We start from the raw sequence: 23,756 nt of genomic DNA, 5'->3' as shown, positions 1-23,756 counted from the left end.
TCCTGAGCATTTCTGTAATGAAACAGCATTCTTGATTTCCTCTTGCACTGATAAGAATAATTCTAGTCAGAACTATATATTCAAGAAAGAGGTCATATTGGGAGTGGAGGGAAATAACTGAGTTTATTGCAAAACTGTGTAGTACAAGGTCAGAATTGTGGTCTTTAAGGTGTCAATATTGAGTGACATTGCTTTGAACTCTAAACTAGTGGAACCACATATAACAGCCTCTCTATGAAATTTATTGGGTGATATCTACCAATTGAATAGCCACTGGGGAAAAATATTTATAAAAAGACTTCAGATCAGTATTTGCTTTATCAGGACTATATCTTTATCTTATATAAGGAACAGATTACCAGGTAAATGGAGGAATAGAAACTTTTCTATAGCTAGTTCATTTATAATGTATGTCCTATAGTCTTCCAAAAATATTTAAATTTGCTACAGAGATAAATATGTAGGCATATTATAGCGTAAAATGTTGGTTAATTAAATAATTGCACTATTTTTCAATTAATGCCTTACTGACTACTAATTTTGTAAAGTTACATTTCTTTAGGTGTTTGAGGCTGATTAAACTCAGTCGTCTCACTGCACTTACCTTACACTTCTTTAGAAGAGTTGTTCATGTAGTTTTCTGTTATTCAATTTACATGAATAATTGCATCACGCAGTACATAGCAAGACAGATTGCATTGGCCACTACCTTGTTCCTGAATGTAATTTAAGGTGTTGACATTACTTTAAAAACCTCTAAGTGTTTGCAGTTCTCACTACATTATAAATTATTGTTCCCAACTGAAATTCCAAAATAAGGGAGATAAGCCAATATACTCCTACTGTTATTGCCTGAAATCTACCTTTGGGAAGTCAGGGCATGGTCATTTATTGGTATGATATCATCTAAGGACGATTTTGACTGTCTTTGCCTGGAAAACTAATATTTGGTCTCTCAGTAGCTGGTATGAGGCATACAGTTTTGAGATTTTCAGGTGGCATCTTAAAATTTTATAGCTGACTTTGTTACACTGCAATATAAATTGCAATGTCATGAGGAATCTCTTTTTAATGCCTTTATTAGCTGTTTCTCCCTGAAGCAATTCTTAGAAGAGCACATTTTAAAATTTAAACAAATCTGAAGAGGGTTTAAGAAAATGTATGGCTTGGCATAATTACAAATTTAGAGCAAAGACTATTTGTACACTCATTTTCTTACAAGTGAAATTTATTCATTGGATTTTGCAGTGATGTTTTGTATTCTTGGACTGCACATCTCCAGCCAAATCTTTTTATTCAGTTTACTTTTCTTCCTTACATCTGTAATGGTATATTACTGTACAGAGATTTTACTTACACAAATTTAGAATTAAGTCTTTCAATATATGTGATAAAATTTTTAAATCCAACTGTTCTGTTGTGAGTGTTATAATAAAATATCAATCAATATTGGTTCAACCTCTTTGTACCTCTGTCTCTTCATACATCAAAAAATAAACAATTAACTAGTTTTCTTATCTCTTAGGTTTATTCTTTAGGGGAGTCACACAAACATGCATACACATGCAAGTATGCAGGTGTCTAAGTTCCACAGTTTTCTGTGTGACTAACAGTTTGACACAATGAAAAGAAGACAGCCTCTGGAATCCTATAGAACTGCAGTTAAAACTTGTTTTGCCAGTAGTTGAGTAACCTAGACAAAGAGTTTAACTTTTTTGGTCCTTGGCTTCCTTAGTATGAAATAGGAAGGATAACATTTACCTTTTAGAAGTATTATATTAAACTAGATGAATTCATGAAACTAGACTCAGCCTGCTAAGACTCAGACTTTAAGACCCATGCAATTAATTTGCAGCACTTAACTGCAAGCTAAGGACACAAATGAAGTTATATCAGCCCATCTGGACTGAGTCATTAACTACTACAGTTGCTGACAGTTGCTGACAGTGCACCCTGAAAGGAATTCAGGGTGAAGATGAGGATTGAGACTCTCTGTGCTCTGGGAAACCAAGCATAACAGGCCCTTAGATAGTTTGAGAGTTATATTTCAGGAAAAAATTTTAATAAACCCAGATTCTTGCATCTTCCCATACATAAAGAAGCACTAAAATTATTAACTGAGTTACCTGATCCTCATGCCTAGCAGTAACCTTTTACTGAGATGTATCCTTGACTGCCTGTATTTCCTAACCAAAATCACATTGGCTTTTCCCCACTTCCTCTTTGGAGCAGTTTCTCAGAGCTATCTGAGAGGCTGTATCCCTGGCTATAGTCCTCAGTAAGTCCCCAAATAAAGCTGAAACTCACAGCTCTCACACTGTGCATTTTTATTTCAGTCAGCAAATACTTCCATATGTTCTTTTTTTAATATAAATTTATTTATTTTTAATTTTTGGCTGCATCGCGTCTTCGTTGCTGTGCACGGGCTTTCTCTAGTTGCGGCGAGCGGGGGCTACTCTTCACTGCAGTGCCTGGGCTTCTCATTGTGGTGGCTTCTCATTGCAGAGCACAGGCTCTAGGTGCGCGGGCTTCAGTAGTTATGGTGCGTGGGCTTCAGTAATTGTGGCATGTGGGCTCAGTAGTTGTGGCTTGCGGGCTGTAGAGTGCAGTCTCAGTAGTTGTGGCACATGGGCTAGTTGCTCTGTGGCGTGTGAAATCTTCCCAGACCAGGGATCAAACCCATGTCCCCTGCATTGGCAGGTAGATTCTTAACCACTGTGCCACCAGGGAAGCCCCTTCCATATGCTCTTGTTCTTTTCCTTTGAAGCATTAATAATATGAGATTTTATATTTTACCATTATTTGGAAAATCTCTGTATATTCCATTAAATTGTAAACCCTATGAAGGAAGGAACTATGTCTTTTTTGCTTACCGTCTGCTTTTGTAGCATTGGCAGAGTGTCTAGCACATAACAGGGTATCAATAAATTGTTGTAGAATTGTGTCTTTAATGTCATCTATCTTCCAGTGAATTATAGTGAATTACAGAGAGGAAAGTGCCCTGCTTTGCTACCTTTACTTTTTTAAAGTTTTTACAAAGATTTTATGTTTTTATTTAAATGTTCTTAATAGTTCTGTAATGTAGGTATTTCTATCCCAATTTGTCACATGAGGAACTTGTAGATCAGAGAGATTGTGGCTCAAAGTCACACACTAGTAACTGGTGAAAATGAGATATAAATTTAACCTCTACTTTTCTTTAACCTTACTTGAGATATAAGTTACATACCATAAAGTTCACCCATTTAAAGTGTATAATTTAAAAGATTTTAATATATATTTACAGAATTGTGCAACCATCACTATATTCTAATTTTAGAACATTTTCTCACGCTCATAGAAGAAGCTTTGCACCTTTTAGTAATCACTCTCCATCTCTTCCTTCCCTACTCCCCAGTCGTAGGCCAACACTAATTTACATTCTGTTTCTATGGATTTGCCTATTCTGGACATTTCATATAGGTCATATCATATAGTATGTGATCTTTGGGACTAGTTTCTTTTACTAATTTCATTACTATTATAATGATTAAGGTTTATCCATGTTGTGCCATGTATCAGCATTTGATTCTTTTCTATGGCCCAGTTATATTCCCTTGTATAGATTTACTATATTCTGTTTATCCATTCATCAATTTATCAGCATTTGGAGTGTTTCCACTTTTGGCTATTATGAATAATACTCCTGTGAACATTCATTTACACATTTTTGTATGTATATATATTTTCAGTTCTCTTGGGTATCTACCTAGGAGTGGAACTGCTAGGTCATATAGTAATTCTGTATTTAAAATTTTGAGGAACAGCCAAACTATTCTCTAAAGTGGTTGTAACATCTTTTCATTTCCACTAGTGATGTATAAGGATTGCAGTTTCAATTCTTGTTTACTAGTACTTGTTATTGCTTTTCTTTTTCACTATAGACATTCTTGCAAATATGAAGTGGTATCACATTGAGGGCTTCAATCACATTCCCTAGTGCCTAATAATGTTGAGCATCTTTTAATCTGCTTATTAGACATTCATATATCTTCTTTCAAGACATGTCCCTTCAAATCCTTTGGTCATTTTTTAATTGGGTTATTTATCCTTTTATTGTTGAGTTTTAAGAGTTCTTTGTAAATTCTAGATACAAATCATTTGTCATATATATGATCTGAAAATATTTTCTCCCAGTCTGTGTGAACCACAAATGTTTTTATTTCTGATGAAGTACAGTATAAGGTATCTCCTCTTTGATTGCTTGTGCAAAGAAATCATTGCCTAACTCATTTACTCCTGTGCTTTTCTGGTAAGAATTTTATAGTTTTAGTTCTTACACTTAAATCGGATACATTTTGATTTAATTTTTGTATATCATTCAAAGAAGGGGTTCAAATTATTATTATTATTATTATTATTATTGCATGTGGATACTCAGTTGTCCCAGAACCATTTTTTGAGAAGACTGTTCTTTCCCCCATTGAATTATCTTGGTCCCTTTGTTGAAAATGAATTGATCATAAATTTAGAGTTTATTTCTGGACTCTCAGTTCTATTCCATGGATTCTATCGTATCCTTATGTCAGTAATATACTGTGTTGATTACTGTGCCTTGCAATAAGTTTTGAAATCAGGCGATGTTGAGTGCACTCACTCAGTTCTTTTTTGAGATTGTTTTATTTTGGCTATTCTGAGTCCTTTTCATTTTCTTATGAATTTTAGGATTAGTTTGACAATTTCTGCAAAAACAAAAAGCAAAAAAACAACTGGAGTTTTGATAGGAGTTGTGTTGAGTCTGTGGATTGATTGATATGGGGAGTTTTAATAACAACTCAATTTAATAACATGACTATAATACTCATGATCATAAGGCATCTTTCTGTTTATTTTTATCTTTTTAAATTTCTTTCAATGATGTTTTTATAAGTTTCAATGTACAACTCTTGCCCTTCTTTTTAAAAATCTATTCCTAAGTACTTTATTCTTTTTGATGCTATTGTGAATGGAATTATTTTCATTGCTGGTGTATAGAAATATAACTGATTTTTGTATATTGATCTTGTCTCTTGCAACCATGCTTAATTTGTTTATTAGTTCTAATGTATTTTTGGAAGATTTCTTGGGATTTCCTACATACAAGATCATGTCATTTACAAATAGAGATAGTTTTACCTTTTCCTTTCCAATCTAGATACCTCGTATCTAATTGCCCTAGCTGGAACCTAATTGCCCTACTTGGAACCTCAAGTGCAATATTGAATAGAAGTGGCAAGAGTAGACCTCATTTTCTTATGTCTGATCTTAGGGGGAAAGTATTCAATCTTTCACCATTAAGTACAATGTTGGCTGTAGGTTTTTGTAGATGCCTGTTATGAGATTGAGGAAGTTCCCTTCATTCCTATTTTGTTGAGTGCTTTTATCATAAAGGTTTTAGGTTTTTTCAAATGCTTTTTCTACATCTCTTCAAATGATAATGTAATTTTGTCCTTTATTACTATAGTGCATTATATTAATTGATTTTTGCATATAAATACAATTTTTATTGTTCTCCTTTTCTTACTGGAATATTCTTGACTCTAGTTCTTGCTACTCCATTCACTCCATCAATTGAAATTCTCTCCACTTTTCCAGGCACATCTCTAATTAAACCTCTTTTAAGACTCTTTACCCCATAACAATTTGTATTATCCATGTGATTCTTTCATGATCTGTATTTCATCTATTCATTCATGTGTGTATCACTTTTATATCACTTCATGTTACATGTATATGTGCTATGTAAAAATGCTTCTTGGGGACAGGAAATATCCCATGCTATATTACACCATAGTTTCAGCAGAATAATACATACAGAATATACACAGAAAAGTTGTCCAATAAATGTTTGCTAAATTGCAAGGAGTTTCCAGTTTTGTTGAGGCCAATTTTCTATTAACTATGACATTGAAAGAGTTGATGTAATCACATTATACTCAAAACATGCTAAATTTTAATAACCAGATTTCCATTTTCATTGTCTTGTAATTTACTTGGGCTTTTTGTCTTCTTGATGTAAGGTTATGGCAGATATTTCAATATACGGATGACTATTTCGAGAACATTTGAACAGAAAATCCATTTTAAAAAATGTATCCAAGTGGAAAAAGGCATTTTCAGTTTTAACTCAAAAAGTTGTAAGTGTTGAACAATGTTGACATGACATATATCCAATCTTCAGCTTTCAAACGTTGAAGATAGTTTTATAACACTAAATTTAGCAGCTTAAGAAAAAAAAACAAAAACAAAAACTTATCTGTCAAGCTCATGTACTGATTGTATATGCTGAAAATCTGATCCCCATCTAACTTACTTTTTAAGAGAGCTCCCAGAAATCCAGAGATTGCTTAGGATCAATAAACATTTTCTCACTTTGATTATTTTGAATTAAGCTTACTTAAGAAATGACCAATGCAAGGAGGGCAGTTTGACGCTCCTGTCTCCCTGAAAACAGGAAATAAATCTCCATGTGAAAGATGCCCTCCCTGTACCAGGAGGTGAAAAGACGTCGTTCTCACCAGAGGCAGGGAGTTCAGGGCTGAGGAGCCTCTGAGTAAACCTTGTTACTCCTTTACTAATTTACTACTCAAACTCAAACTTTACTTAAATTCCTTACTAATTAAGCACCCAAACATAGTTTCTTTGTCCTGTCCATTCCTCTCAAATTTGTTGTTTGTCTAAAAAGTATAAAAGCCCCCAGCTTTGGACACTTCTTAGGTCCTTTTTTATGAGACCACCGTGTGCACAAATTAAATTTGAGTCTTTTTCTCCTCTTAATCTCTCTTGTGTCAAGTCACAAAATCTCAAGAGGGGCAGAGAGGAAAATTTCCCTCTCTCTAACAATGCATTTGCGAGAAGATAAGCTAGCGCGGTCGGTTGTGGCTCCAAGGATTAGCTCTCAGCACAGGGCTTCTGCTTTCTGCAGCACACCAGGTAAAGACAAAAGGGCTTGAGTGTGAGCCTTTGTGATGGGAAGAATCACTTTATAAAGGAAACAACCACTTCATTTTTTTCGTGGTCTCTGAATTCAGATGTTCACAGCCATTTAATTGAGACATTTAATAAGAACCTATTGGGTATAAAGGAACTTGCTAGATGTTGGGATGGTTTTGAGGTAAGCAAGTGAGAAAAAATAGAATTAATTACAATCAGTCATTTTTCCTCTTTAAGGCTATTAAGGACCAGTTTAAAAATAAATTCAAACAGATATAGTATTTTTTCCTTCTTTTTTCCCATAAAGAGTTGTTTTAATTTTCTGTTGCTCAAGGCATGGACTAGACTGTGCTGGGAGAAATGATTTCTACCAATTGACTATGAGACCCTGGAAAAATCTTTTTACCATTTGTACTCCATCCATTCACTTGTAAAAGAGTTTGACTAGAAGATCTCCAAAGTGATTTCTATCTCTCAAATTCTATAATTCTGCCTTTGCTGTTCATCTCCTAAGCCCTGCCAATATGTCAGTTTAATATAGTGACTACAATCACATCATTGCGGTACTTATCCAAAGTGTGCCTGTTGCAGTGTTACTGAATACACCAGCTTACCTGGAACCTGGAAAATTGGACAGGGGCTAGCTAAGGAGAAGTTCAACTACATTCTTTTTGCAAGTAAAGCATATTTAAAGCACTTATCTCTCCACATTTATCTGGAGATAGAAAAATTCTGTTATGTAATTGACGATTAGCAAATGAAGAACCCTTTTCCACTAGTTTAGACAGTCACTATGAATTTGCTGTATTGATAGGCTTTGACTACTCATGTGTGAAGTGGTGTATTTCCCAAACTATGTTCCGAAGAATACTGCTGTTTCTCAAGATATTTCTAAATCTTTTCTTTGAGTGTAAGGGAGAACTCCGTGGCCAAATTACCTTGGAAATTTTTTATACTCCCTCCTACCTTTGAATATTTACAACAGTGCATATTAACTAACTAAAGGTTTTGAGAAGGGCTACAGTAAAGAAAGCACACATCCTCAAACCTACAGGACCACTGTAACTTTTTTCCATGGAACGCCTCTAGGTTTTCAGAATGTAGATCCACAAATGAGAATTTCAAGAAATGTTTTCTTACTTGTTAAATTCTCCAGAGACTTCAAAATTTGTTTAAAACAGTCATGCTATATTGTTTTTGCACTTTTTCCTTTGACATCTGCTAAATGTCATCTCATTATTTATGGCTCAGTTTTTAAGAACACATTTGGTATGCTTTTCTGGTTATTGTCCCTTTCTTATTTTTTCCTCAGCTTTGTTGTTGTTATTAAGCCATATCTAACATTTCCTTTCTAATTATTCTCATTAAATATTTCTGATATTTCTTCTTTCTTATATTTTAGTAAAAGTATGCTTTATAACATCCACATTTAATTTCTGCTTTGATGTTTATTGTTTAGTGAGGAGCAGTTAGAGGTATTGGGTTATTAGCTCATGTAGTATGACACAAAAATTTTCCTTTGTACCCAGAAGTTACAGGGATGGGTAAAATTCACCATTTCTACTTCACAATTTATAGAAACAGGAAATGCAAAATAGCTATGCAAAGAACTGCTCTAGTGAGGGAGACACATTTTCTCTTTTATGCTCAAGATTCACCTTCCATAGGAAGCTTCTCTTAGCACCTGACTTCAGCTCATTCTGATTCCTCCTTAATTGTTCCTTCAAAATGGATTCATTTTATCTTACTTTCTTAACTGTTCTGTATGTTTTTGGCTGTGGCCTCATAAGATTATAAACTCCCTAGGAGGAGGTACTGTAAATATTTTTGCATGTTTGTATATCCACAATATTATGCTTTCAAAAATTATTTTTGAATGAATGTGGGACTATCTAAAGGAATAAAAAGACCTATGTCTTTACTTGAATTCAATCTAGGACTTACACATTGAAGATATGAGGTAACATTGAAATTTGGGGGGCAGGAAAAGCTAACCTCTACAGAAGTGACTTCCTATATTGAGAGGGAAATGAGTGAGAGAAAAGAATGCACATCTGTTGATAAAAAGAATTATTCTAAGTTATTTGTATTAACCATGTCCCCAGAGCCGTGCTTCACGTCAATCAGAGGCAACACCATGCCTATTTTCTGAGTGGTAAAGGGGCTTGCTTATGTGAACTCAGCAGAGCCTCAGTGTAAAGTCCCATCTGATTCCAAAGGCCGTGGCCTTTCACCATCTCATCATGACTAAAAGGCTGTGTGCTCTCTGGTTCAGGTAGCATTGCCTTCTACATATAGTAGGGCTTTACTAGCCTATCTTTTATGGATAGATATTGGGAAACATTACAATTTTGAGGTAAGAACTGTGGCTAGAAATAATCAACAGCAAAATCAATAAATAATTTCTGGTTATTATTTCTTTCCCTATAAAATGGCTTTGTTTAAGCTGACTAGGTATTAATGTATGAATTCAGTGATAATTATTTTTTTAACAAATAAAAATTTGGTTAAATGTTATGAAATGGCCAATGAAAACTCAGAGTGGCAAACTTTTCTTGAAATGAATATATATAAATAGCTTATTATACTGAATATAGAAAGTTAAGGAGAGGATGAAGGAAAAAGGGGTAAAAATAAGATTGGATGTATGCTCTGAATTCCATGCAGGCTAAACACCAAATATTAGGAAGTAAATTTTGGTAAATCTAAATGATATTTTATCTGACATCTCCCTTGCAAGTCTGATATTGACGACAGCTTGCCTCTCTGTGCTCGGATACTTTTACTGACTTTTCTATTCAGTGCCTTGTCATGCAGTACCAGAGTGATTGGATGAGTATAGTTTCCGTTTGAGATTAGTATTGGAATCTTAGAAATCTTACAGATACATTTATTATATTTCCAAAATTTTAGTACTTACTTAACTAACCGGGGGGGAGGGGTTTGCTGCTTTATGTAGTGTGGTTTGGGGGAAGGAAACAATTTGCTAGAGCTAATACAGATAGTTTCAAAGTTATATCATAGTTTCTGTTAATGGAGCTTATAACCCTAGAGAAAAACATACTATTAAAACAGTTTGGCCAACTTGCAAGAGTGCAGTAATGAGTTCTGTGGCTATGGCTGTAGTTGTTGTTTTTCTTCTCTCTAAACCATATAATTCTCCATCTCCCCCTTGCTATTTTTAAACTAATTTTGCTCATTCCCACTGCCACCACACACAATTTCTCTTTCTTCCTTGGAAAACGAACAAAAACCATTCTGTGTTACTTTTTATATATAATATGTTGTGAGCTGATTCATTTAATAATTCTGACAAACATGAAGCCATGTCTCTATCTCACTTATAGTATTTGATGATTTTCTTAAGTGAATCTTGAAACAACGTGAGATTTTATTTTTTTATGTTATTATGAGGTCACTGTACTCTGCTCTTACAGATCATACAGCTTTCACTTCTATCTTTATCTTTTTATTTTTTCCTCCTTTCCTTATCTTAGTCCACTCCCAAATCTGAGACTTTACCTATTTTATACATTTTCTGTATTTTGACGAATTCTTTAACAAATAATTGAACTTGTAGTGATTGGTCTCCATTCTAAAGAGTCATGTGTATGAGGAGTATGTGTAGGTAAAATATGAGATTTGATTATTTTACCTTAACAAAACTCAAAATCAACCAAAACTACTGTACAATCATTTTCTGTGTTTTTTTTACTAAATTATTTTTTAAAGCACTTTACTGAGGTATGATTGACATACAAAAAGCTATACATATTGAGTGCATAATGTATACAACTTGATGAGTATACACTGGTGAAACCATTACCACAATCTATGCTGTAAATGTATTCCTCACCTCCAAAAGTTTCCTCTTGCCCTCTTTATTTATAATGATGATGATGATGATGATAAGAACACCTACCATAAGATTTAACCTCCTGGCAAATTTTAGAGTATAGTTGTCCCTTGGTGTCCTCAAGAGATTTGTTCCAGGAGCAAACCCCCATAAAACTGGCAGATGCTCGATCAAGTCCTTTTTACAAAATGGCATAGTACAGTTGACCTTCTGTGTCCATGGTTCCATATCTGCAGATTCAACCAACCATGGATCAAAATCTGAGGCTGGTTGAATCTGTGGGTGCAGAACCCATGGATTTGGAAGGCCAACTGACACAGTATAGTATTAAACTATAGGTATTATACTGTATAGTAGATCTCTAGGACTTATTCATCTTGCATAACTAAAAGTTATGTTTCATTGCCCTTCAGCCTAGATTCACAAGTGACGAAAAAGAGACTTAGAAAGATTAAATAACTATTTCAAGTTCATAGGTGCTATTAAATAATGTATATTAGTCAGGATAGGTTAGGTTATGCTCTAGGAACAGATAGTGCCTTAAACCTCCCTGGCTTAAAACAGTAAATCTATTTCTCATTCATGTCACAGTCTGAGTTGGACTGTCCTCCATTTTATAATTACACTACCTGGAGCACATAGCCTTGAACGAGATCATTGCAAAGGAAGAGAAAGATGGTAGAGGCACGTAGGTGCTTAACTTCTTGACATGATAACAACATATTTTATAGTCCTTTGATCAGGACCTGAAACTACTCCTGTAGTTCCAACCTAAGCCAAAGGGAGGTTAGGCACATGGAAACTTCAGTAAGCATTAAATATTTCTGCCATGTAGTTGAAAAAGTTGAATTCAGATTATTAAAATTCCAAGGCCCACACTATGCTTTCTCCAGTAATTTTCATTTCAGTCAACAATGTAATTATTTTCAGGATTTGCTTAACAAATAAAAACTGAGATGCTTTTATCTCAACAATATAAATAATTAATGTTTATGCATAAAAATAGTAATAATAATATACAGGGAATGGTGTGTGGCTTTTATTTTATTAACCTAACATTTTATAATGAATCATTTTCTATGTATTATTCCCCAAAACGTATTTGAATGGATATGCATTATTTATTAAAACATTTCTCTATTGTTGAAAATTTAGGTTGGGTCAATATTTTGATTATTATAAATAACACTGCATTGTGTTTCATGTATAGTTCCTTAATTTCAGAATATTTACTTCAAATAGATTTCTCGAATGGCAATTATTGAGTCAAAGAATGTTAACAACTTTAAGGCACTTTACAAATATTACTAAATTGCTTCCCAAATATGTTGCATCAGCTTGCACTTTATTAGATATGCATGAGAATATGTCTATCACATTTTTTGAATTTTATGTGTACTTGCAAATTGTTTGAAAGTAGGCCTCAATTCTTATTCTCTCATAACTGAATCATTGTTTTATCCTTCTTTGAAGAAATGTAACTTATTGCTTCCTTTATCATTGGTTTTTAATAACTTTTAGATATATTTCAAAATTATATTCTTTCCTTGCTCATGTGATTTCCTTGCCTGTCTTAAGGACTGACATCTTGAACCTCTTTATTCCTCTTATCTGCTCCCTCAGTTCTTTCGTTTATATCAAACACTCAGCAAATGCTTATTTTTTCCTCATCTCTTGTTAGATCCTTTTCTCCTCATCTGCTTTTGCTAATGAAATTACAGATGGCAGAATGTACTGAGATGGAGAGATTCTAGTAGTAAAAAGATAAAGGCATAGGAAGGATACTGTTGCAGGGACAGACATTAGGCTTTTGTGTTAGGATGAAAGTGCATTGAAGATCTCCCAAATGACTTCTATATAGAGTGGAATTAACTAACAGGATAAAACACCCATGACTGGATTATCAGTTTACTTCTCCTTGTATGAGGTTAAATATCATTAAAAAAAATTTTTTTAACGTCTTTATTGGAGTATAATTCCTTTACAAAGTTAATAGTTCAATCATTTAGATCATGTTTATAAGACACTGATATTGGAAAATCCGCTCAGGAATGCCAAATTCAGAAAGATGATTTCTATTTCAGGAAACTGACCTCTGCTTCATTCTAGGAGCTATATTACCAGTCTCATACCTTCTATTTTTCCATTTGTTTTATTTAATCAACGTAAATGCAGCTTACCATACCTGTTCTATTGATTTTTGTAACAGATTTCAGTAGTACCCACAGACAGAAACAAAGACAGATCCCTCTTATGCTCTGATTGATGCATTCTTTTACCACACATGACAAAGTGATAGATGTACTTAGTTAACTTTCTCCAAAATCGTTAATGCCACACTCACTGGTTGGCTACTCAGGGATTGGTTAAGTAGCTGTCATACATTTGTTACCTGAAACACTGCAATACTGAATAAATAGCCTATTAATTTTCTTTCAAGATCAACTCCAAGGATTAGTATGAAATACATAGAAAAGAAGTAGAAGAATATACCATGAGCTTCAGAGAGATATTAGATACTGCAAAATTACAACTTAAGCCTGAGATTAAAAAAAGAGAAAGTAAATTGATTTTCTCTGAATTTACACTTGGGAAAATTATTGAAAATGCTAACAAGTTTTCTTGCAAGCCATAATTTAGATGTTGAGTTCTCGGGTATATGTACATAGCATCTAAGTTTTAATCTCAAACCCATAAATATACACAAGCAGTAGAGGGAAAATTTTTATTTTAGAAAACTTTCTAGATATAAGACAGGAATAGAGAATATAGAAAATGTACAGATTAAGCTAAAAGATAATAATTTCACAGTTAGCAAAGGAAACTAATGAATAAATAATTAACGCTCCAGGAAAATGGGGAAAAAAGTTACTGACCTAGAAGAAATCCATCTAATACTAATACTTTAGTGAGGCAATTTAATAGTTCTCTTCTATATTTTATATCAATATTACTCCCATTGATTCTTTAAGTTATAATGAGATTTTCCCTTATGGAATAAAAAGCTATGGTTTATCTTTCTCTTTGAACCCAAGATAATTTCTCCTTTATAGTTAATGAGCAGTAACTAAAGTTATAAGAACCAGTTAGTCAATTGAACATCATGAAGCTCTAAAAGCTTAAAAAGGCTGACTTGCTTTTTCTCCTCCTTATTTGTGGTTTCTATGTACAGTTGAAAAGCAAAGAATATTTTCCTCATATACAGTATTTTCTGTTTTGGGGAAGATTAATTTTACATAGTAACTTTGTTCCTGGAATAGCATAGAGGAAAGAGAAAAAATTAGTAATAATATCTTATATCTGTCTTATGCCCACAGAGAAATGTGGCCAACCAATGGCCAAGAAAACAAAAACATAAACAACAAACACTTCTAAAATAGCAAGCCTCTTTATCCACAGAGAGTTAATATTTGTTCAAGTAATCAGAAATGGAAAAGATTTAAAGGGATGAGCTAGATTGTACAGTTTTCTGTAGGCAGAAGGGGCAGAAGAAGGGAATGTTGTCCTAACCCTGCTATCAAGAAATTTGCAATCTGATGGGGGAAACGATTACAGACATATACTAGGAAAATCAGTTATTAAAAGATATTTGTCTATTCATTAAACAAGTATTTATTTTGAACCCACTATATTCCAAACAAAGTTCTGGAGTCTGGGAAAGACAATACTGAATAAGATAAAATATAGAGCTTACATTCTACCAAGGCAGGAGACAGACAATAAACAAAGACAAAAACAACCACAGAGAGGCTATGGAGTAAATGCAAAGAAGGGAATGGGCTAGACAGATACTGGTAAGGGATAAAGTGTAGGTTTTTTTTTTTTTAGGTACAGTGGTTTGGCAAGTCTTCTCAGGAAATGGCTTTTGAGCAGAGACCTGAACGATGACAAATAGCTAGTAACTGATGTTCCAGGCATAAGAAACAGCAAGGTTAAAGGCCCTGAGGTGAGAACAAAGTTCAGGAATTGCAACAAATTGAGGAACTGAAAGGAAATGTAGCTGGAGCTCATTCCTGTGTGTATGTGGGTAGGGGAGGAGGTGAGGAGGTAGTGAGATATGTACTGTCAGAAATGACTGAGATCATTTTGGCCACCATGGTTTCCCAGTCAGTTCAGCTAATATGTCATGTTACACTCAAATGCCTCAGCTTTATGGCTTGAGGTATTAGAATAATAACATTGTATATCTCTTATAAAACCATTCCCTTTCTATTGATTTTTGTCCAGAGAGATCATCATCGTGTTATTATGATTTCCATTTAGCACTTACTCATCCTTACTGGTTTGTTGAACAATCAATACTCTTTGTCTAGAAGGCAGAAGCCATCTTTATTTCTCTTTTTTTGGTAAGCATGAGGAAAGGATCACTCTTGCACTGAAAAACAAATTGCTGTGGAAATACGAGTAATAATATCATGTTTCTCTGGTATGTACTAGCAAATTACATTGCTTATTCAGAAAGAATCACTTCTGCTCTCAGCCAAAGCTTTGTAAAATCCAGGCATTTCAAATTGTACCCCACAGCCTGGATGCCTTCATTCAGGCAAAGCTGAGTCCTGAGGCACTGCTACATTTAGAGTAGAGAGCTGCCCTTTAAATCTAGTCAACCAATCATTGACTTGCCTATTTATGATTGAATTTTGCTCTAAAACACCCATTTTAAAAGCAAAACCATTTACCTAAATATCTTTCCATGATACAAATGTCCAACTACTTTCATAACCCCACATTATCATTGTTAGCATGTATTATATAACTTGCATATATGTACTGTGTGGTTAAAAATGAATTATGTCACCTCATGTTCTAACTACCTTAAGAAATAATTTCACAGACATGTTCTTATTAATTTCTAAGTGCTCATAAGTATTGTTCTATATAATTTTGTCCATTTGTCTGTCCCTACTTGATACTAAATAACTCAATGAATATGCTTTCTTTACCCCAAATTTAAAAACTTAGATCTTTATAAATTACTAAAAATACAAATATAACTTAAAATTTATATTCACAGCTAGAGCTTGGAAAAGATAGACTCTCAGCCAAAACTCAGGGCAGATGATATAATATTAATGGATGACAGAAAATAAGGACTACTCTAGCCTAATTAGTTTCTGTCTGTGTTATCTTTGAGAATCATTCATTTGTTCTTTTAAACTGTATTCACTAAATATCCATTATATGCCAAGAGAAATTTCAGGCACATTTTATACAAATAGCTACTGCACACAGGGGTCAAGAAGCAACTAAATAATTATACTGTAATGTTATCATTGCTACAGTAGAGTGGTGTAAAAACTCCAGGATGAAAATATGATAAAGGCAGCCTAAATCTAATGATAGAGGTCAAAGATGACTTTCAGAGAAGGTAGCCCTTAAGAAGGTACTTGAAGCAGGGGTTTTCTTTTTACAATACAAGATAGTGTATTCCAGGGAGAGGGAACAAATATGCAAAGGTATAGAGTCATTACTGAGCATGATGTATATGGGATGTTCCCTATGTTTGTATCAAAAGAAGTAAGTAGTAGATAAGTTTGGAGAGTATGCAGGAATCAAATGTGAACATTTTTACACAGGAACGTAGCATCAGGGGAAGTAGGAGGTGTTTTTTATGGGGGTTCTGGGTTGAGGAATGACACCATCTTCTAGAGTATCAACTATGCTCTACCATGCAGGGATTATTTAGTATTTCAGAAGATCATGGACATGACAAATGGCTGATTCTAATCCCAATGAAGGAAAATAAAAGAAGTAAACAAATGTTACTTACACTTCATCTGATTTTGAGGATTCCAGGAATGAGAATGGCTAGTAAATGTAGAAGAAAATGGTGAATATGGTTAGAAGGTCTTGAGATTCATCCAAAAGCCTCCTGCATTTATATTGACCCAGGGAGGAGGGGGAAGGAGAGATGGAAAGGCTAGGAGTGGAAATGTAATGAGTCAGAGTGAGGAAAAATGCCTCAGCCAAGGCACCCCAATAAGATGGTCTTGATGGAGGTACTGGAAAGTACTTCAGCTGAGGCCCTGATAAGGAAACCTTTGAATGGAGGTGCCTGAGTTAGGAATGAAGATATATGTATGAGTATGGCTGGTCCAGGAGAACCTGGGTCCTTGACTGCAACTCTCTCTAGAGAACTGTCATGCACTGGCTGTGCACCAAGTCTCGTGTGGGGAGGGCAGCTTTCCCCATGAAGCCTGCCAGGCAAAGCCTTGTAATTGCCTGTGGTCAGGCCTGAGGAATCACATATATGCCTTTTGCCCAGTGCCAGACTCTTCAAATACACACACGCGCGCACACACACACACACACACACACACACACACACACACATATATATTTATCCTAGGAACTACTCATGTTATAAATATGAGCAATGCAAGCTCCTCAAAGGTGAATCTATAAGATGTTCTGGGAAGTTCATAATAAACTTGTTATTGTAGTTGTTTGATTTTAGATACTTGGCTATTCTGGATTTATTTTAATTTTACCAATTGGCAGGTCCCATCTCTCTGTTAAGGCAGAGATGTTTCTTTCCTGAAGAAGATGTTTCCTCTTGATTAAATGTACAGCCTACACCACAGTAAAGCACTATCTGAATGAAAACAATTGGAAATGTTGTTTTGTCTAAGAAATAGCTAGAGGGGTTCATGTTTAAAACTTTTTCAGGCTGGCACGCCCAAAAATAGTTTCTTTCAATTTCCTATTAAAATACGTGGGAAAACAAACAAACGAAATATCCAAACCCACAACACTGATAATTAGGACAAAGAGGCAACCAACCGCCAAAAGTTGGGAGGATTTTACCCTAACTGGAGGGCTGGGGAAGAACTGGATTAAAGTGTCTTATTAGTGGCCCACATCAGATTGCCTCATCTGAAATTATTGACAATTTTTATTACTCCCCTGCCCTTTGTCATGCTTTTTTTCCGGAATAAATAAAGGTCTTTACGCACAAGAAATATGAGCAGCCATCATTCTAGTACTGTGTGCTACCCTTTGAGGCAGCCAGAGTACAATACACCCAAATACCTGTAAGTTTCTGTCTTTGTATAATTACATTTTAATATTGATAAAGCAACTGGGCAGACAGAGGGAGAGGGATATGGTCAGTGATACACTGCATCTTGGAAGGCATAATCCTCACAATCAAGTATTGAAGATGGAAGTGGAAAGAGAAAGAGCTCTGGAAGCAGTAAGTATTAGGAAATGTAGTTTTTCATCTTCAACATCGATGCTTAGCTCAACACATCTGCACTAGAGAAAGTGTGTGAGGAAGGACTGGGCAGATAACACTTACCTGCTATCCAACCAAAAAACTCAGAGCAAAGAAAAATCTATATACCCACTTTGTTGGTGTGGGCAAACACTGAGTCTAGCTAAATCTCTCCCTAGTTTAAGAATGAGTAAACAATCATATACACACACATTGTGAGGCTCACAAAAATATTGTAGAACAAGCTAACATTATTATGAAGATCAAAAACAATGTTTCTTTGGTAGTTAGATGAAAAATAACAAAGTAATGTGGCATTCTCAGTAGCTGAAAAAATGAAAATCTGGATGAAATAGGGCTAGAAATAAATATTGAAAGATCAAGCTGAAATTAAAATCAACAAGATAAAGGGAAAAGGGAGAGAGAAGGAAATATTAGGATGAAGGGAGCCTGGAAATGGAATTGCAAGATTACAATCTGCATAGGAGGTAAGAAAGATTAAAACTGACATAACAGATAGTCAGTGACAAGGAAGAAAAAATTGTCCCTGAGAAAGAAGAGGAATAGGACAAAGAGATGAAATGCTAATGAAACAGTTAAGAAATGTGGAGGTCAGGGAATATATTTAGATAAATTTTGTCAACATAATAACATTGCAACGTAAAGAAAATATTCATTCCTGTATTTAAATTTATTTATAGAATACTATTCTGGATTCTGGGGATATAGAAGTAAAGAATATGGAAATGTTTTGGCTTTTATGATAAGAAGGACAGAAAATAAACAAAAAGATAAAAAAATAAATAAAAGGGCATCAATATTAATAAGTGTTACGATGAACAAAATATAGGTGAGCGATGTGAGAGAATGTGATTAGAGGTCACTTAAAGTTGAGTGGTCAGGGAAAGCCCCTCTGAGAAAGCAGCCTTTAATCCAAGGCAAGAACAATAAACAAGAACAACAAGCAAGAACAACAACAAAAAACTCTGGAACAGGAATAGTCAGGAACATTCTGTAAAGAAACAATGGCTGTTGAAAAGATCCTAAAATCGGAATAAGCTGGTATATTTCGGGAACTAAAAGGAGAAACGTATATTTTGACTATACTGAGCAAGGGAAAGAGGAAGGTCACAGGTCAGAGAAGGAAAAAGATTATTTAGGACCCTCTAAGCCAGCGTGAGGATTTAGGATTTTATTGTTACTACTATTGGAAGCCATTGGATGATCTTTAAGATCAGGATTGACAAAAATAAGACTTACTTTTTAACAAAAGATCTTCTTTGCTGCTGTGGAAGAATGGAAAATAAGGAAATATCTAGGAGGTCTTTCAAGAAGTTACTGAAGCATTCTAGGTAAGATATAATTGACAGGTGTGTTAGCAGTGCAGATGGAGACAAGTAAACATGTGTTATGCTTTGAAGGCACGATTCATATAGTTATTGAGATACTTCATGTAGGATATGAGGAAAAGTAAGAAACTGAGGATCCAGGTTTTTGTCTTAAGCTGCTAGATGGATGATCAGGTATGTGTGCTGGAGTATAGCAGGTTTGCATTTTGTATGTGTGTGTGTTTCTGTGTGGTGTGGGAGGAGACCAAGAGTGCTGTTTTTGAGGCTGGTTAAGTTTGAGATCCATGTTAAAACTGAGATGCCCGTGTGATATCAGAGTGGAAAGGGTAACTTAACTATTGCATATATGTCCTTGGTGTTCAGAGGTGCACTCTGGACTAGAGATATAAGTTCATGAGTTATTAATAGATAAAAATCCAGGTGGAAAAAATACATAGTACACAAGAGAGTAAAATCAGGCTGCTCTAAGAGTCTCTGCATTATTAAGTGACAGAAGTTAATGGAGCAACATATGTAGAGTATGGAAATTTTTTAAATGTGGATCAATATTTGATACTATGTCAAATTACTTATCATATATGAGGGCGAGAATAAGCAATTCCAGATATGTACATACTGCAAAAGTATACTTACCACCCATGCCTTTATAGGAGGGCACTTAAAGTCATGCTTCCAAGCAATTGAGAATGAATCAAAATTTAGTATTCAGTAATAATGATGTAGTGGGTTTGTACTCCCCTTCTAGAAATATATTCTAAGGAAATAATCTGAAATATGGATGCAAATTTATGCACAAAAAAGTTCATTGTAGAGTCTTTATCAGTAATGAAAATTGTAGTCAACATTAGGAGAAAGTCCATATGGTGCAATACTAGGAAGACATTTAAAATTATGTTTATGAATAATTTAAATTACATAGAAAACAATTATGAAACACAGATAAATGAAAAAAGCAGTATGCCAAATTATAGGTACAGTATCATCACTATCAATCTGTGTAGAAAAACATCCTGGAAAGGAAAAATTTAAATGTCACTGGTGTTTGCCTCTGAGAGATGGAATTACTCTTTTCCAGTTTCATTGTTATTTTTCATACTTTGTAAGATTTCTAAATCAGTATTATTTATGTAATGGAAAACTATGTTTTAAAAATTTTCAAACTTGGAAAGGCATTGTAAAGTTTATGAAAACATGGGATAATTGTTATGATATAAAGCGAAGTGAAAAAGCAGAATAAAAATTCAGTATGCATTACTGATTCAAACATATAAAAATGTAAGTAAATAGTGCATGTGGAGAAGCTTAAAGAGACAATCATATAAAAAATATCAGTATTCACAGGAGTCAGAGAATATTGTAAATTTCAAGTTAAAAGTGAGTAGGGAAACAAACAAAATTCTAACAGTTACTGTTGGAACTCCCTTCAGGGCTGCAAGCTTATGAATGCACAGATTAATGCAGAGAAAGAGGAATCTAAATGGAGCAAAGGTAGTGAATAGAAAAGGGAAGATGAAAATGTAGACAAAGCTCAGGAAAGAAAGTCAATCCCAGGAAGAGAAAGTCCAACACTAAGTGCCAAAATCCTGGACACAGATCATAGACTTACTAGAGTCTAGAGCAAGGGGCCTAGAGGTGTGTAGCATTGGAGGCAGACTCAGAGCTAATGGGAGAGAAGAGATGCCCCTTCAAGGCATGGTAGTGTTTGAAAAAAAAAAGAAGAGGGAAAAATTAAAGGCCCTGCAGAAGCAGCATAGAACCTCAAAATAAGACAATCCATCCTCAATGCCAACCCTTAATGAAACTACATGTCACTATACTAGCAGAAGAGAGCACTCATGAGATAGGAACCCTGTCCACAAATACCTCAAAATAGAAAAAAATCAGAGCAATTCCATACCAAACTACTCAAACAAAACAAAACAAAACAGAAAGCTTTTAATCTGTTAAAAATGTTTCTAAATATCCAGTCAAATGGAGAACAAATCTATCACAAAACAATCTCAAATGAATTAAATAAATCAAGTATATTTTTAAAAAATGACTCTAAATTCAAGAATTAAGAGCAAAAATAAGCAAAAACAAAAAAGTGTGAAGTTTGATAAGAGTTGACAGAAAACTCAGGAAAGAAATTTTAAAAAAAACTTAAAAATATAAAAAATTAAGGATAAAATTCAAGGTGCTCAAGGGAGAATAAAACTGAATGAAAATTTAATAAAGGACATTGAAAGAAAAGGAAAATAACCACCAATATAAACATTAAAAAGAGGAAAATTAATAACAGCTAGGAAAAAAAGTGTTTAAAATGGAGGACATGAAAAGAATATCTATATGTTTGGAACTAGAATCTCTTAAGAAGAATAACAAAACAATGAAACTAATATTTTTAACTATAATCCAAAAAACTATTTTCCAGCAAAAATTAAATCTATGTCAGCATACTGAAAAAAACTCATTGTTGTATCTGGAAAAGCTTGGGCCAGGTTGACTACTCAAAAACATATCAAGGTAAAATTATTAGACTTTAAAGACAAAACATTCTTAGAGCCTACAGGAAAAATGACAAAATTATTTATAAAAATAAGAAAGCAATATGGTCACCAGATATTTCAAGAGCACATCAGCCATGGCAAGGTGATAGTGGAGAAGGATTTTCAAGAAACTCAAGAAAATGTAGTGTGGGCCAAAGATTTTATGTCTAGCCAATCTGTTCTTCAAATATTAAAAGTGCAAAACCCTCTAAAGAAATCTATTAGAGGAAGAGCTCCATCCTGGAAAAACTCAACAATGGTAAGTATTTAGTATATTTAATTTTAGATCTAGATCTAAGACTAAAAAAGGAGTGAGGACATGGTGGAAGAATAATACAGATGGCCCCAGACATAGGATAGTTTGAGTTATGACCTTTTAACTTCATGATGGAGGGAAAGCAAAGAGCATTCAGTAGAAACCATACTTTTTTGAATTTTGATCTTTTCCCTTCACCTGATGCTGGGCAGTGGCAGCAAGCTGCAGCTACCAGTCAGCCACGCAATCACGAGGGTGAACAACTGATCCACTTACAACCATTCTGTACCCAGACAACCATTCTGTTTTTCACTTTCAGTACAGTAGTCAATCAATTACATGAGATACTTAATACTTTATTATAAAATAGGCTTTGTGTTAGATGATTTTGCCCAACTGTCGTCTAATGGAAGAGTTCTGAGCACATTTACGGAAGGCCAGACTAAGCTACTATGTTCAGTAGGTTAGGTGTATTAAATGCATTTTCGACTTACGATATATTCAAGTTATCATAGGTTTATCAGATGTAACCCTATAGGAAAGTGTGGAAGATCTGTTTATAAACATATTTCTCACAAAGTAGGAGAATGCAACTAAGAAATGAAAGGAAAAGAGAAAACTAGAATATGAACACTAATTGTAATATAAGTATTGGGTAAATATCAAGGAATGCCATTTATTTATTTATTTATTTATTTAACATCTTTATTGGAGTATAATTGCTTTACAATGGTGTGTTAGTTTCTGATATATAACACAGTGAATCAGCTATACATATACATATATCCCCATATCTCCTCTTTCTTGCATCTCCCTCGCACCATCCCCATCCCACCCCTGTAGGTGGTCACAAAGCACCGAGCTGATCTCCCTGTGCTATGTGGCTTCTTCTCACTAGCTATCTGTTTTATGTTTGGTAGTGTATATATGTCCATGCCACTCTCACTTCGTCCCAGCTTACCCTTCCCACTCCCCGTGTCTTCAAGTCCATTCTCTACGTCTGCATCTTTATTCCTGTCCTGCCCCTTGGTTCTTCAGAACCATTTTTTTTTAGATTCCATATATATATATGTTAGCATGCAGTATTTGTTTTTCTCTTTCTGACTTATTTCACTCTATATGACAGGCTCTAGTTCCATCCACCTCACTACAAATAACTCAATTTCGTTTCTCTTTATGGCTGAGTAATATTCCATTGTATATATGTGCCACATCTTCTTTATCCATTCATCTATCAATGAACACTTAGGTTGCTTCCATGTCCTGGCTATTGTAAATAGAGCTGCAATGAACATTGTAGTACATGACTACTTTGAATTATGGTTTTCTCAGGGTACATGCCCAGTAATGGGATTGCTGGGTCTTATGGTAGTTCTAGTTTTAGTTTTTTAAGGAACCTCCATCCTGTTCTCCATAGTGGCTGTATCAATTTACATTCCCACCAACAGTGCAAGAGGGTTCCCTTTTCTCCACACCCTCTCCAGCATTTGTTGTTTGTAGATTTTTTGATGATGGCCATTCTGGCTGGTGTGAAGTGATACCTCATTGTACTTTTGATTTACATTTCTCTAATGATTAGTGATGTTGAGCATTCTTTCAT

Source organism: Tursiops truncatus, chromosome 14 (assembly GCF_011762595.2).
Source record: "Tursiops truncatus isolate mTurTru1 chromosome 14, mTurTru1.mat.Y, whole genome shotgun sequence".
Classification (NCBI taxonomy): Eukaryota; Metazoa; Chordata; class Mammalia; order Artiodactyla; family Delphinidae; genus Tursiops; species Tursiops truncatus.
This window is presented reverse-complemented; position numbering follows the sequence as displayed.